Source organism: Odocoileus virginianus, chromosome 12 (assembly GCF_023699985.2).
Source record: "Odocoileus virginianus isolate 20LAN1187 ecotype Illinois chromosome 12, Ovbor_1.2, whole genome shotgun sequence".
Classification (NCBI taxonomy): domain Eukaryota; kingdom Metazoa; phylum Chordata; class Mammalia; order Artiodactyla; family Cervidae; genus Odocoileus; species Odocoileus virginianus.
The window spans coordinates 66577981-66591302 of NC_069685.1; the positions used below are offsets into that span (position 1 = coordinate 66577981).

General features: G+C 65.9%; 1 protein-coding gene across 1 annotated transcript in view; it reads right to left on the bottom strand.

Annotated features, from left to right (window-relative positions):
• GGT1 (gamma-glutamyltransferase 1) overlaps positions 1-3674 on the bottom strand; it is a 17303-nt gene extending 13629 nt beyond the window's left edge. Inside the window, exons 1-2 of the mRNA XM_020907382.2 lie at positions 3587-3674; positions 2717-2830 (exon numbers count right to left, since the gene is read on the bottom strand). The gene's annotated coding sequence lies outside the window, so the exon portion shown is untranslated. The remainder of the gene's footprint in view (positions 1-2716; positions 2831-3586) is intronic.
• Between the last annotated feature and the right edge of the window lie 9648 nt (positions 3675-13322).

Sequence of the window (13322 nt, forward strand, 5' to 3'; positions counted from 1 at the left end):
CCCTGACCACACACGCACAGAAAAGACTCCTTGGAGGCCCAAGGGGAGTCAGGTCAAGGGATGCTCTACCCGTAGCCCGTTGTGGTAGAATCCCTTTTGGCGAAGAGATGCGTGTACACACATGGCGGATCCTGAGACATGCAAAGGAGGTGAATCATAACGAGTGGCTGGAGGGAAACTGAAAGAAATGCCCCATAAAGCAGTTGAAACTGCCACGTGGATGCAACTCAGGGCCTTGCCGTCCAAGTCCGCCGCGTGTCTGTGCACACACGCTGTACTCTTTTCCTAATAACCCCTTTACTTGCTTCACTGCTTTCCGTCTTGGTGGAAATTCTTTCCAGCAAAGCTGAAGAGCCAGGGCTCTTCTCACTGACCACTGGTTTAGTGGCTGGGATCTGGTGGTCTCAGCACTGCGAACGGGCCTGGCCTTTGCTGGGGAACCCAGGCCCTGCTCCACGCTGCTGCAGGCCAGGGCCACCAGAGACCAGGCCTGCTGCACTCCTAGCAGTTTCACTACTGCAATGCAGGAGACCCGAGTTCACCCCCCGGGTCAGGAAGATCCCCTGGAGGAGGGCATGGCAACCCACACCAGTACTCTTGCCTGGAGAATCCCTATGGATAGAGGCGCCTGGCAGGCTACAGTCCATGGGGTCACAAAGAGTTGCGACTAACACTTTCACTATCTCTGCTGTTTATTCTCAAAAAACTCATTTCTTTCTGAAATACTCTGTGTCTGGAAATGCTTTCCCAAGCCACACTCAGACTGCCCTGACAGGGGGCACTTTGAATCCCCGTGGAGAGTGGGCAATCCCCAAAGACAGCATGTGGCAGGCAGGGTGGCCAGAGGTTGTGTCCCATCATGTCCGGTCCGGTCCCGACCTGTCATGGCAGCCAGGATGCCGGGGCACTCCACCCATCACCAGGTGGCTAAAGTTCACGCCACCCTGGGAGGGCCCTGGAGGTGGCAGGTGCTGTCAGCAATGACCCCTGGATGGTGGCAACAGGTGACAGGTGTGGCCCCAACGGGGAAGGAGCAGCACATTGACAGACACCAGGCACTCCTTGTCCCAGAGGATGGTGTCTGGGTGGGTCTCCCACCAGCCAGCCCTGTCCTGGCTCAGAGTGAACTCCAGGCCCAGAGATGGCTCCTGAGGCCGTGCAGCAGGGTCGGGGTGGCACCAGCAGCGGGGTAGAACCCAGACCGCGAGGCTCACCACACCCCACAGCTGGGCGGAAAGGGCACCCCTCCCTCCTGCTTCACACCTAGAAGCTTCCACCATCTGTCCAATAATGATAGTGCCCCAGGCCCGAGGAACCAGCTGCCCAGCCTGGAAAGGCAGGGCCCAGAGGGCCAGAGCGGGTCCAAGGCCGCACAGATCAGCAGGGCACACACACACCTGGCCGCCCCGTACCTGCCCCAGGGGCTGCGTGTCCCGGACACCAGGGAGTGGAGTCGGGAGCAGCTCCAGACCCGCCCCCGGGGACTTGGACCTTGCGCACCTCTCTCTGGCCTTTGTCTGCCAAGGGCAAGGATCAGCCACTCTCTGAGGCAGGCCTCCCTTGCCTGCTGCTGGGCTCGCTGTATCTAGGCTGCCCCGAAGCCCCCAGCCCCCCACCTACACTATCTAATCTGCAAAAAGCTCACAAGGCCACGCCACCTGATAGAAGGAGATGCAGAGGCCGCCCCTGGGGCCTCACAGCCGGAACACACCGCTGCCCTTGGGCGGACTCGGCGTTGGACCCGGTCAGTGCGTTCCCGTGTGCTCTCCACCACGACCCCGGGCTGGGGGTGCCCCAACCACTCTTGCCTGGACATCATCCTGCCCCTGCAGACCAGGGTGACTGAGAAGACGGGCTGGGGCAGGAGCCAGGGACCGAGGCTCAAGACCCATCCCCGAGGGCTGGACGCCGGCCAGCAACACCGGGGCACTGGGTCCTGCCTGAGCCGCCGCATGACTGGGCCGTCAGCAGGGAGGCTTCTGCGGTAGGAAGCCACAGGGCTCTGCCCACCTGCCTGAGCTTGCTCAATGGTCTCCTCCCTGCCTGGGGCGGCAGGAGGTCAGAAAAAGGCCTGAGTGGACAGAGGAGGACCGGGACCCTACAGGTGACCCCAGCAGGAAAACGCTGGGCTGGGATGGGCTGGAGAAGCTGCCACGGGCCCAGGAGAAGCCGAGCAGTGGCTTCAGGTTCTCGGGAAGGACGAGGGCATCTCACAGGCCGAGTCAACAGAGGCAAGATGCTCAGAACAACAAAGCGCGTCCTCCCAGGTCAGGTGCCACATTCAGTCCCAGCTGGCCCCCACCCCCGCTGCAGGGGGGAAGCCTGGAGGTCTCCTCCAGACCCCAGGGCTCCTGTGCTAGGCACATAAGGTGGTGAGCTCCCTGCCCCCAGGAGTATGCAAGTCTCACACATCCAGAGATACCGAGTCTGCCATGTGCCACCTGCTCCCAGTGAGTGCACACGCGCGCGCGCGCGCACACACACGCCCATGAGGAATCTGGGCTGAGCGAGCAGGTTCCAGGACACACAGAGAGAGCGTGAAGAGAGGAGGCGCGCCGACAGCCTGGGTTTTCTCTGCTAATCCTCCAGCCCCAGTCCGAGGGGTGAGGCTGGGCAGAGCCGTTCACAGGCTGGCCGGAAGCCGAGGCTCAGGCCGGGGTGACTTGGGCCCTCAGGCACGTGGACGGGCAGGTGGGCACCCTGGTGCCCCACTTACCACCTGGCGGGCAGTGAAGAGTCGCGTCCCCCGGGGCCAAGAGCACAGCCCTGGGCAGGAAGCTCGGCACCACACCTGGACCGGAGCTGGGGTCCGTGCCCCGCGCTGCCCACACTGGCGGAACAGGGCTGAGAATTAGAAACGGCTCCTTCCCCCGAGACCCAATGACCCCACTCTCGGCCGGAAGCCTGTTCAAGCGGTGAGGACCACTAGGGGGTGGGTGGCCCCTGGAGCTGTGTAGTCAGCCCCCCCGCACCACTGGCCTGCCCCTCCGCCCCCCAGAGCCCAAGGGGGGCAGATGTGGTCTGAGGGCATGGCGCCCAGCCCCCAGCGCCGCCTGCCTCCACTCCAGAACCCCCCAGTGACCCCACCACGAGCCCAGGCTGCTCCACCCTTCCGGGCCTCAGTTTCTCCATGCTGGGCCCCCCTCCTTCTCAATCTGAGAAGCCCACTCCCCCGGCCTCCTCCACCCACCCCACACCTGTGGCCAAGTCAGCCGGGAAGCCTGGTCAGGCGGCCTCAGACCACTTACCGGACAACAAACAAGAGGCCAAGGGCCTAAGGCCCTGCCCCTCTGTGCGGCCCCTCTGCGGGATCCGGCTGCACCAGCCCCCATCACCCTGAAGGGCAGCCCACTCCCATTACACAGGTGCACAAACTGAGGCTCAGAGAGGGAGAGCGACCGTTCAGAGCAGAGACGGGACAGAACGGAGCTGGGGCTGGGACCCAGCGCCCCAGACGCCCCCGAAGAGGCCCCAGGTCTGGGCTGCCCTCTCCCATGCCCCCCGGCAGCTCAGAGAGGGCGAGTGGCGGCCTCGGGGTCACACAGCACAGGGCGCAGCGGGCCCCCCCCGCCCTGCCCCGGCTCACCTGGCTGCAAGGCTGGTTCTCTGTCTGCTCCAGCACTAGGCACGGAGCTCAGTCCCGTGCCGGCTCCTCCCCTCCTCCCCCTACCCCACCCCTGCCGGCCGGAGTGGGGGAGGCTTTAAAGGCACAGGCACCCTTCCAGGTGGGGGAAGGAGCAGCCCCGGGTCTGGCCCTGGGGGCCCGTGTGACCGGGACAGCGGCCAGCCTCTTCCAGCTCAGTGGGTCCCCAGCCAGGAGTAAAAGGACCTGAGTTCTGAGGGCCTCTGTGGAGCTGAATGAGGCTGGGCAGCGGGCAGGGGCAGGTCAGGCAATGGGTCTCTCCTGGCCCCTTAGGATATCTGGGGGCTGGCCCCACTTCTGGCCACGGGATGCCCTCTCCCCCAGCCCCGGGGCCGCAGGCATACACAGGCTGTCGCTCGAAGGACCCTGGTCACGGGGACAGAAGGGAGTTACATGACCCGGGCCGCCTTTCCTCACCTCCCAACTTTCTGGGAGGTTGATGGATGACCGGGCGGTCTGCTCACGCCCCCGCCCACTCCTGCCCAACAGGAAGGGGTGGGGTGTGTGCCCCCACAAGGCTGGCAGGTCCAAGCCTGCCCAAGCCTCTGAAATCCACATGCCGCCTGCAGCCTGCACACAAGCACCCATCATTCATTCATTCATTCACTCTCCCCTCTGACACATGCCATTTCTTCTCTCCAGGAACCCTCAGCTGGACCCAAGATGGGGTAGCATGGTCAGCCATGGAGGGGGAGCCCAGGACCCCGAGGGAGGGCCCGACGCCATCGCGGGGTGGGGGGTTGTCTAGCACCGCTGGGATTGGACTGGGGAGGCCAGCCCGGCGGAGGGGCCATTGGAACCCAGAGGCCAGGCCCTGGGGGCCATCTCTGGAGCAGAGAGGGCAGAAGACCCTGGACCTTCCTGACCCTTCCGGAGCCGTGAGGCATCAAAGCTGGAACAGGAAGGTGCTGAGCTCAGAGCCTGAAGGCCAGGCCAGCGCGACTGGACCTTGAGAGCCCGGGAAGGCTGGTAAATGTGTCACCGGGCTGGGTAACCCATTAACCCTGGCTCACTCACGAAGGGCTTCCCTGGCGGCTCAGCTGGTAAAGGAAGAATCTGCCTGCAATGCAGGTGACCTGGGTCCGGTCCCGGGGTTGGGAGGATCTGCTGGTGAAGGGAAAGACTACCCACTCCAGTATTCTGGCCTGGAGAATTCCTTGGACTGTATAGATCACGACTGAGTGACTTTCGGTTTCCCTCATGAAGACCCTGGTGGGTGACTGTTAGTCCCACAGGCACCCCGGGAGCCAGGCAGAGGGCAGGCCTGATGGGGGGCGCTGGCGGGCCGGCGGGGCTGGTCGGTCCATGTGCTTGCTCCCAGAGGAGCTAGTCTAGGTCTGTCTGGCCTCCAGCCAGGGGCAGCTGCCAAGGCAGCCTAGGGCCCCACCCCACCCTCCCGGAGCCTTTCATCTGCTAATGATCCTGGAGAGCCTAGCCAGACTGGAGACTCAGGCCCCGGACCTGGAGAGCAGGGGTGGGGGGCGGGCGGGCAGGCAGGCACCTGACCCATCCCCTGACTGAGAAACAGGCCCACAGTGGCCTCCAAGGCTGCTCCCGCTCCCAACAGGCTCCCGTGGGTGAGCAGGACGCTTCTGGCCCAGGAAACCGCAGCGTAAGAGTAAAAAGGACTTGCCCAAAGCTACCTGGCAGGCCAGCAACCCAGGAAACAGAGAAGGCCCTGAAAACATTCCTTCCCCTCCGGGAGGCTCCCCAACCCGGCTGTCAGGTCCTGGGGAGCGGAAGTGGTGAGCCTGTGCCCCAGGTGGGCCCCAGCTGGTAGTAACACAACGTCCTGGGAGTTCCTGGCAGCCGAGTGGTCAGGACCCCGGGCTTTCATGGTTGGGGCTCAACCCCCCGGCCAGGGAACTGAGGTCCCGCAGGCCGGGTGACGTGGCCAGAGACAAAAGAAAAATGGAGAAACAACATCCTGTAATTCCATCACAGTGAGAGAGCCAGGCAGGTGGGTCCAGACGCAAGCAGCGCCCGACCCACCCTCCGGATCCCGTGGGAGCCAGGAGGCCTGATGTCATCAGGGGCATTTTGTGTCCCCTGGGGTCTGCACCAAGGGGACCCTTAAACAAAAGTCCGTCTTCACCAGCTTGAGGTCACACAGTCCCAAATCTTTGGCCTCTGAGCTTCCACCTCCATCACCCTAGAAAGCTCGGCTTGCATACCTGCCCCGACAGGGAACTCACTACCTCTCAGGACAGAGAGACGGTGGGTGGCTGGCATGTTCTTCCCAACATCAAGCCCCAGTTTGCCTTCTTGGAATGCCTTATGCACCTGCGTCAGATGGGCCAGGTCTAACACCCTGCCCGCTGTCCGAGGCTCCCCAACCCTATGGCCATTCAGCCACTGCCTCTCAGAGCCACAAAGGCCACACCGAACAGATGGGAGGCGATCCCGGGCTTGGTGCAGGGGCTGGTGTGGCCTCCCAGTGGCGGAGGTGAGCTCTGGCCAACTGCAGACAGGGGCGGGGCCCTGCTGCCCCCAGACACCCGCTGGCGGCCTTGCAGTGTTCCCACCTCAGCACCCGCCTTTGGTGTAAGGACAGAGGCCGGCGCTTGGGCAGGTGCGTGGGCCTCCAGGGCGAGCGGCTCGTTAACAACCGGGAGCTTGGGCTGCGGAGTCCGTGTGGCACCTGGTAGACCACGTTCCAGCCTCAGAGGCGGTTTGGCAGGGCGACCAAGGGCCCGGGCCCCATGGGCAAGTGCAGGGCCTAGGTTCCCTTCAACCCCAGGCCCGGCGGCCCAGAGTCTCCTCTCCTTCCTTGCCCTATGTTTTCTGTCTGGAGAGCATGGATCTTTCAAACAGTTGCTGGGCAAACGCACTGAGACCAGCCGCACCTGGGGCCTGCAGCCGCCGCCCCCTGCCTGCCCACGGCTCTCTGCACAGGTAGCATTTATCGCATCACCTCGTAATTATCTGTGAGTCTGGGAGCTCCAGGGGATGGGGGAGGAAGGCAGTGTCTCGTCCAGCCCCCAACCCCCACCTACTGTCTCCAGGTGGGGGCGGGTGCGACACCCAAGCCCCCTGCCCACGGCTGCGACCCTGCACGGGGCTACGGGAACGTGTGGTTTCACCGATGCGCACACTCTGTGCACGCCCGGCTCGGCCTGCCTGGGCTTCTGGAAGCTCTCCCCCTGGCCCCTTCCTCAGCCTCTCTCTGACACCCTTCATGGCTCAGCCCTGGACTCAGGTCCTCTCTTTAGCTGCGTCCTGCTGAAACACCCTGTCGGCTGATGCTTCAACCAACAAGCCCAAACCTGAGCTAAGTGGCGACCCTCCCCAGACCTCCGCTGGCCACAGGAGGCAGAGCCACACCCTGGGAAGGGGGCCCAGGCATCTTCACCGCCCCGCCCAGCGGCCCTGAGCCCTCCCCCGCTGCGCTGCCCCTGGCCACACCTGACCCTGGCCCGCCCCGTCCCCCCCAGCCTCCCCTTGTCACGTGGCAACCCCGCGGGGTCCCCAGGCGCCCCTCTCCGCCCCCCTGCAGCCCCTGCGCTCAGGCCACGTCCCTCCCCGACTAAGACTCCCTTCAGAGGTGCACGCCGCCCTCCAGGTCAGCGCCCGCGGCTGGGCCGGACCCTCCTCCGAGCGGTTCACCCACCACCTGGACTCTTCTTCCGTCAGGCCTGACCTCAACACCGCCGCCTCCTCTTAGAAGCCCTCCCCTGCCTCCTGGTTGGGGGCTGTCCCGGCTCCATCACAGCTCCCCCCCAGCTCTCCCATCGACCTCCTGCATCTTTGTCTCGGGGGCGCCCGCGGGACCTGGTGACCGCGGCTAAATGGACGTGATGGCCGTCAGGTGGCTGGGAGGCTTGGGCACGGGGCTGCGGAAGCCTGGTTAGAGCCACAGGTGCTCAGCGCCGACCGTGGGTCTGTGCTGGATGCCTTCCTTGCTGCGTCTAAGCCTCTGGCTTTGCCAGGTGGGCATCTTAATTTTCCCCATTTGCCAGAGGAGGAAACGGTTTTGCAGAAGCTGCTACAGTGGGCTGAACAATCTCCCCCCAGACCCTCATCCACCTGGGGGCTCTGAATCGGACCCTGTCTGGAAAGGTGATCTTTGCAGAAGTCATCAGTAATGATGAGGTCATCCTGGGTGGGGGCGGGCTCCTAAGTCAGTAAGCAGGTCATGGGGCTTCCCTGGCGGCTCATCAGGTAAAGAATCTGCCTGCGATGCAGGAGACACAGAAGATGCGAGTTCGATCCCTGGGTGGGGAAGATCCCCTGGAGGAGGGCATGGCAATCTACTTCAGTATTCTTTCCAGAAGAATCCCACAGACTGAGGAGCCTGGTAGATTACAGTCCGTGGCTTGCAGAGTCAGACACCGCTGAGCGGCTAAGCATGCACACGCCAGGAAGCAGAGGCTTCCAGTCCCGATCCCGGAGGGTCCCACATGCCAGGAAGCAGAGGCTTCCAGTCCCGATCCCGGAGGGTCCCACACGCCAGGAAGCAGACGGGCTTCCAGTCCCGATCCCGGAGGGTCCCACACGCCAGTGCAGCAGACGGGCTTCCAGTCCCGATCCCGGAGGGTCCCACACGCCAGTGCAGCAGACGGGCTTCCAGTCCCGATCCCGGAGGGTCCCACACGCCAGGAAGCAGACGGGGCTTCCAGTCCCGATCCCGGAGGGTCCCACACGCCAGGAAGCAGACAGGGTTCCAGTCCCGATCCCGGAGGGTCCCACACGCCAGGAAGCAGACAGGGTTCCAGTCCCGATCCCGGAGGGTCCCACACGCCAGGAAGCAGACAGGGCTTCCAGTCCCGATCCCGGAGGGTCCCACACGCCAGGAAGCAGCCCCCGCTCTCTGCCGCTAGAGAAAGCCCACGCACAGCAACACAGACCGGCGTGGCCGAAGACGCCGACCTCAAAAGCGGGAGACACACAGACGCAGGGAGGGGCCCTTGGGACCCGGGAGGCAGAGACTGGTGGGAAGCCGCTGCAAGGCGAGGCGGGCCAGGACGCTGGCCACCACCAGAAGCTGGCGACAGGCAGAGAAAGAAGCTTCTGAAGCGCCTTAGAGGGCACAGCCCTGCCAGGGCTCCGGTTGGTTTCCGACTTCTGGCCTCCAGAACTGGGAGAGGATACACTCCTGTTGTTTTAAACCATCACCAAGTTTGTGGTTCACATGTTGTGAAAACCACAGAAAACTCGTAGCACTACATGCTTCACCCACGTTTCTGTCCCCGCAAAGGGGCAGGTCCAGGGGTTTGGAGCCGGGGCCTGAGGCCACCCCTGACCCTGCAGGAAGCTCCTAACCCGCCCCTTGGAGCCAGCTCCAGGGGAAACGGTCTCTGCAGAGTGTCCATCTGCTTCCTGCTTCCTCCCTCCTAGGGAGTGCTCCCTGGTGCCTCTTTGCTGCTGGGAGGCGTCCGTGGCACCTGGCTGCTTGCTGAGGTACCTGGGCTGGCCTTCCTCCTCCTGGGCTTGGATATACACACTGGGTGGATAGAGAGAAGAGGCCCGAAGGTGGGACACGTCCAGTGCAGGGCCGGCCCCAGCCCTCCCCCCCCACAGCTGCTGGGTCATCCGGCCCCTGGTTCCCTGTGACAGCAGCTGGGCCACCAACTGTCGGCGCTCCTGGCCTCCTGGCAGGTCCCACTCGGGGCCCAGGACGTCCTCAGCATCCTCACCCGCCCACCTGACTGTCCAGGTCCCACTCGGGGCCCAGGACGTCCTCAGCATCCTCACCCGCCCACCTGACTGTCCAGGTCCCACTCGGGGCCCAGGACGTCCTCAGCATCCTCACCCGCCCACCTGACTGTCCAGGTCCCACTCGGGGCCCACCTGACTGTCCAGGTCCCACTCGGGGCCCAGGACGTCCTCAGCATCCTCACCCGCCCACCTGACTGTCCAGGTCCCACTCGGGGCCCAGGACGTCCTCAGCATCCTCACCCGCCCACCTGACTGTCCAGGTCCCACTCGGGGCCCAGGACGTCCTCAGCATCCTCACCCGCCCACCTGACTGTCCAGCTCCTCAACCTCCCAGCTCACTGGCTCCCCGAGACTGGGCGCTGTGCTCAGGCCTGTCCGACTCCCAGTGACACCAAGGACTGGAGCCCTCCAGGCTCCTCTGTCCATGGGGTTTCCCAGGCAAGAGGACGGGGGTGGGGTGCCACTTCCTTCTCCAGGGGAGCTTCCAAATCCAGGGCTCGAGCCCGCGTCTCCCAAGTCTTCTGCATTGGTGGGCAGGTTCTTGTTCACTAGCACCTCCTGGGGAGCCGGAGAGACTGCATACAAGTTTCTGAACCTCAGCCTCAGCCCTGGGGGCTCAGAGGGCAAGACCACGGCCCCCACCCCATCCCACGGGGTCTCCCCAGACACAGTTCAGCTGCCCAGGGCAAGTCCAGGGATAAGGACAAACAGATCTTAGTTACATACGGGAGCTGGCCAATGGGGGGATGGTGCCCCCACCCCTGAGGGCACAGCTCTGCCTCTGGGGCCTCTGTCCAACGCAGATTGGGACAGTCAACCTGGCCACCCCCACGGGATCTGAGCCCAGATGCCACCCTCCCCCCTTTCATGGAAAACGCCCTCCAGGAATCTCTCAGCCAAGGACACAGAGGGTGGCGTGGGACTGAGACTCAGGACTGGGGAGCAGCTCTCCACTTCCCACGGGACCCCACACTCTGCGCGACCCCCCACCCCACCGCTGTCTGGTCGCCCCTTCAGGGACATCCAGGCTTGGCCCTCCCCTGCCCACCCCGCCCCGCCAACCCCACGCCGCCGCCTCGGCCTTCTCACTCTCGGGGCGGACCGGGTCCAGGCCTGGCTCAGCCTCTGGAAGGATTCGGTCAAGACCTGGGAGCGTCCCAGCTCTGGCTCCGGTTCTGGGACGGGGCGGGGCGTTGCGTGTGTGGCTGGCCAGGCTGCCGGCTCTGGGCAGGGGTCTGGAGGCCCCCGGGGCCGTGGGGCCGCTGCTGAAGGCCTGGGACCCCACCACGTCACTGCGCTGGGCCGTCGCCTGGGCCCCGGAGGAAGGCAGGTGGGGCCGTCCTGCAGGTTTGCCAAGGAGGAAGCCTGCGGCGCCAAGATGGTCCGGCTACAGACCGGGGGGGGGGGGGGGGGGGGGGGCGTCTGCGTCCAGCCGTCCAGTGGCAGGAAAGAAGGGGGCCAGGATAGGAACAAGCCCAGCACGCTCAGGGGCCGGCCCCCTGCCTCGTCTCCGGGGCTCAGACCCCGGGACCACAGAGCCCAGCACGGGCTCAGCCCTACTCCTGCGGGGGTGGAGCAGTGCTTAACCCTGCAGAAGGCCCTGAAGTCTGCCTTCCCTCATGGGCCGGTGCTCCCCCATCACGGTCCCTGGGCACCCCTCCCAGGCTGGGCACACACCCTCCCTGCTGCGGAAGTCAGGCTCTGGAGCCAAATTCACCTGCGCTGGGATGCGAAGAGGCTGGGGGGAAGAGCTAAAAGGGGGAGTGGACCCCCAACGAAGACGCCTCCAGCGAGGGGGCCCCGAGAGCTCACACCTGGCCCCTGGAGTAGCAAGGCACCCCGCCCCGGACACACACACGCTTCCCCCACTTCTGCCTGGGAGGAAGGCTGAAGGCAGGCAGGTGCGGCCAGCCTGCCGCCAGCCTGCCCAGAGCTGGGGTTAGATGGTTAATCAGCACCCGCACCCCCTTCATGCCCCAGGTGGCTGGCAGAGGCCGCTGGCTCGCCCAGCTCTGCCGCCAGCCAAGGAGGGAGAAAGCGTAAATATTTGTCAAGGCAGGAGAGCCCACAAAGGGTGGAAAAGTCAGGCACTACACCTGCGCTGCGTGGAGGGCTGGGGGCAGATTCTGAGAACCGGTGCTGGTACCGCCTTCAGCTGATCCCCCCACCCCACCCTGACCCCCCAGTCCAGTCTCCTTCCTTTCATCGCCGAACGATCGATCCACGGGCAGCCCCGGGTGCCCGGAGGCTTTGCAGGCGCCTAGCGCCACCTCCCCTCTGGTGTCTCCAGTCCCTGGCGACACAGCTCGAGCCAGGACAAGCGTGGGCCGATGGCCTCCTCCAGCGACACCCCCAAACCGACTGTGGGATCTCCGGGAACCCCGGCAGGGGCCCTCCTCTCCCCCTCCCCCGCCCCGCGCTCCAGCCCGACCACGGCGCGCAGCCTCGGATCGCGTGCCCCGAACGCCACGCATTCCCGGGCAGGAGCGGGGCCGGAGCGGGGCCGGGGCGGGGCCGGGGCGGGGCCGGGGCGGGGCCGGGGCGGGGCCGGGGCGGGGCCGGGGCGGGGCCGGGGCGGGGCCGGGGCGGGGCGCCGGGCCGCCAGGCCTCCCGCCGGGTCTGCGCCCGCCGTGGGGCGGCCTTGGGGGCGCGGTTGGGCCGGCGGGCCGGGACCGACGCGGGCTCGGAGGCCGGGGCGGCGGCGGGGTGCGGGCCCGCGCCTTAAGAGCGCCGGGTGCGCGGGCTCCGCGAGATCCAGTCCACGCTCCACGAGCAGCGGCCCGAGCGCGCCCGGCACCTGCGGCGCCTCCTGCGCCAGGCGAGAGAAGGAGAGGGCCGGCGGGGGCTGAAGGCCGGGGAGGGGCCGGGAGGCATCGCGGTCGCGCCCGCCGGGCGGTGCCCAGGGAAGGGGACGATGAGGGTCTCGTCTGGCCCAGGGGCGAGGCAGGCACGGAGAGCAGTGGCCTACAGCTGGGGAGGGGCTCCCTGGACAGTCCGTGCGTCTCTGGGGTTTGAGGTCGGCTGTGGCTCCTAGCCTGGAGCTAGGCTCCTGCCTTCAGACCCTGCCAAGGAGGGCGGCTGGGGGCCAGTGGTCTTGTCCGGAGGGGCAATGGGCAGATGGGAGGCCCGGCCCTGGATCCTGCAGCCAGGACCTGGGGCAGCCAAGCCCCGCCCGGCTGGTCAGCGGGTGCAGCAGCCTCACCCTGGCAGCTCAGACAAGGCCCATCCTCCTCACGGGCAGCGCCCGGGGCCACCGAGGACACACGCCTGGCACCTGCTGTGCCTTGCAGCATCGTGTCAGGGTGGGTGGGGTCCTGGCTCCACAGATGCCGCCACCCGGGGCCCCCCAGGAGTCACCATCCGCACGCAGCTTCCCTCTCTGGCAAGTCCCGGCGCCCGGCCCACACGGCCCCGTGCGCCAAGATCAGCCTGGTCTGCAGGTGGACGGGGGCTTGGAGAAGAGGGGCGAGCCCAGCAAAGCGGGGGCCAGCCGAGGCCGGAGCCCGCCCCTCTGGGCTCCGCAGGCGGGAGGGCTGGGGCTGGCCCTTTCAGGGGAGCTGTCCACGCCTGCAGAGGGCAGGCTGGGGTCTCCGGGACCCTGTCTGGGTCAGCCTGGGCTTCTGGACCCTCCCTAGCTGGCATCTCCCACTTGCACTGTGCATGAGGTGCCAATGAAGCAGCATGGAGCAGCCAGGGCCCCGCATCTCTCTGGCGAGGGGCCCAAGGCGCTGGCTGGCATGTCAGCGGGCTGCCCCCTGGTGTCCCAGAGGGTGGGGCCTGCCCTGCCCCACGGCCCTCAGGCACTCGGGCCCGGCTTCCCGTGCCCTCCTGGGCTTTACGCACACAGCACACTACTCTCTGGCTCGGGGTCGGCAGAGGTACCTGACCTGAGGTCTGGAGGCCCACCCTGGTTGTGCCTGTTGCATCCTGTAAACGGACCCCCTAAAAGCATGCAGGGCGCAGGGGAATGACAGGAGGAGGAGGCCAAGGTAGGGGTTTCGGGGGGCTGGGAAGGACAGGG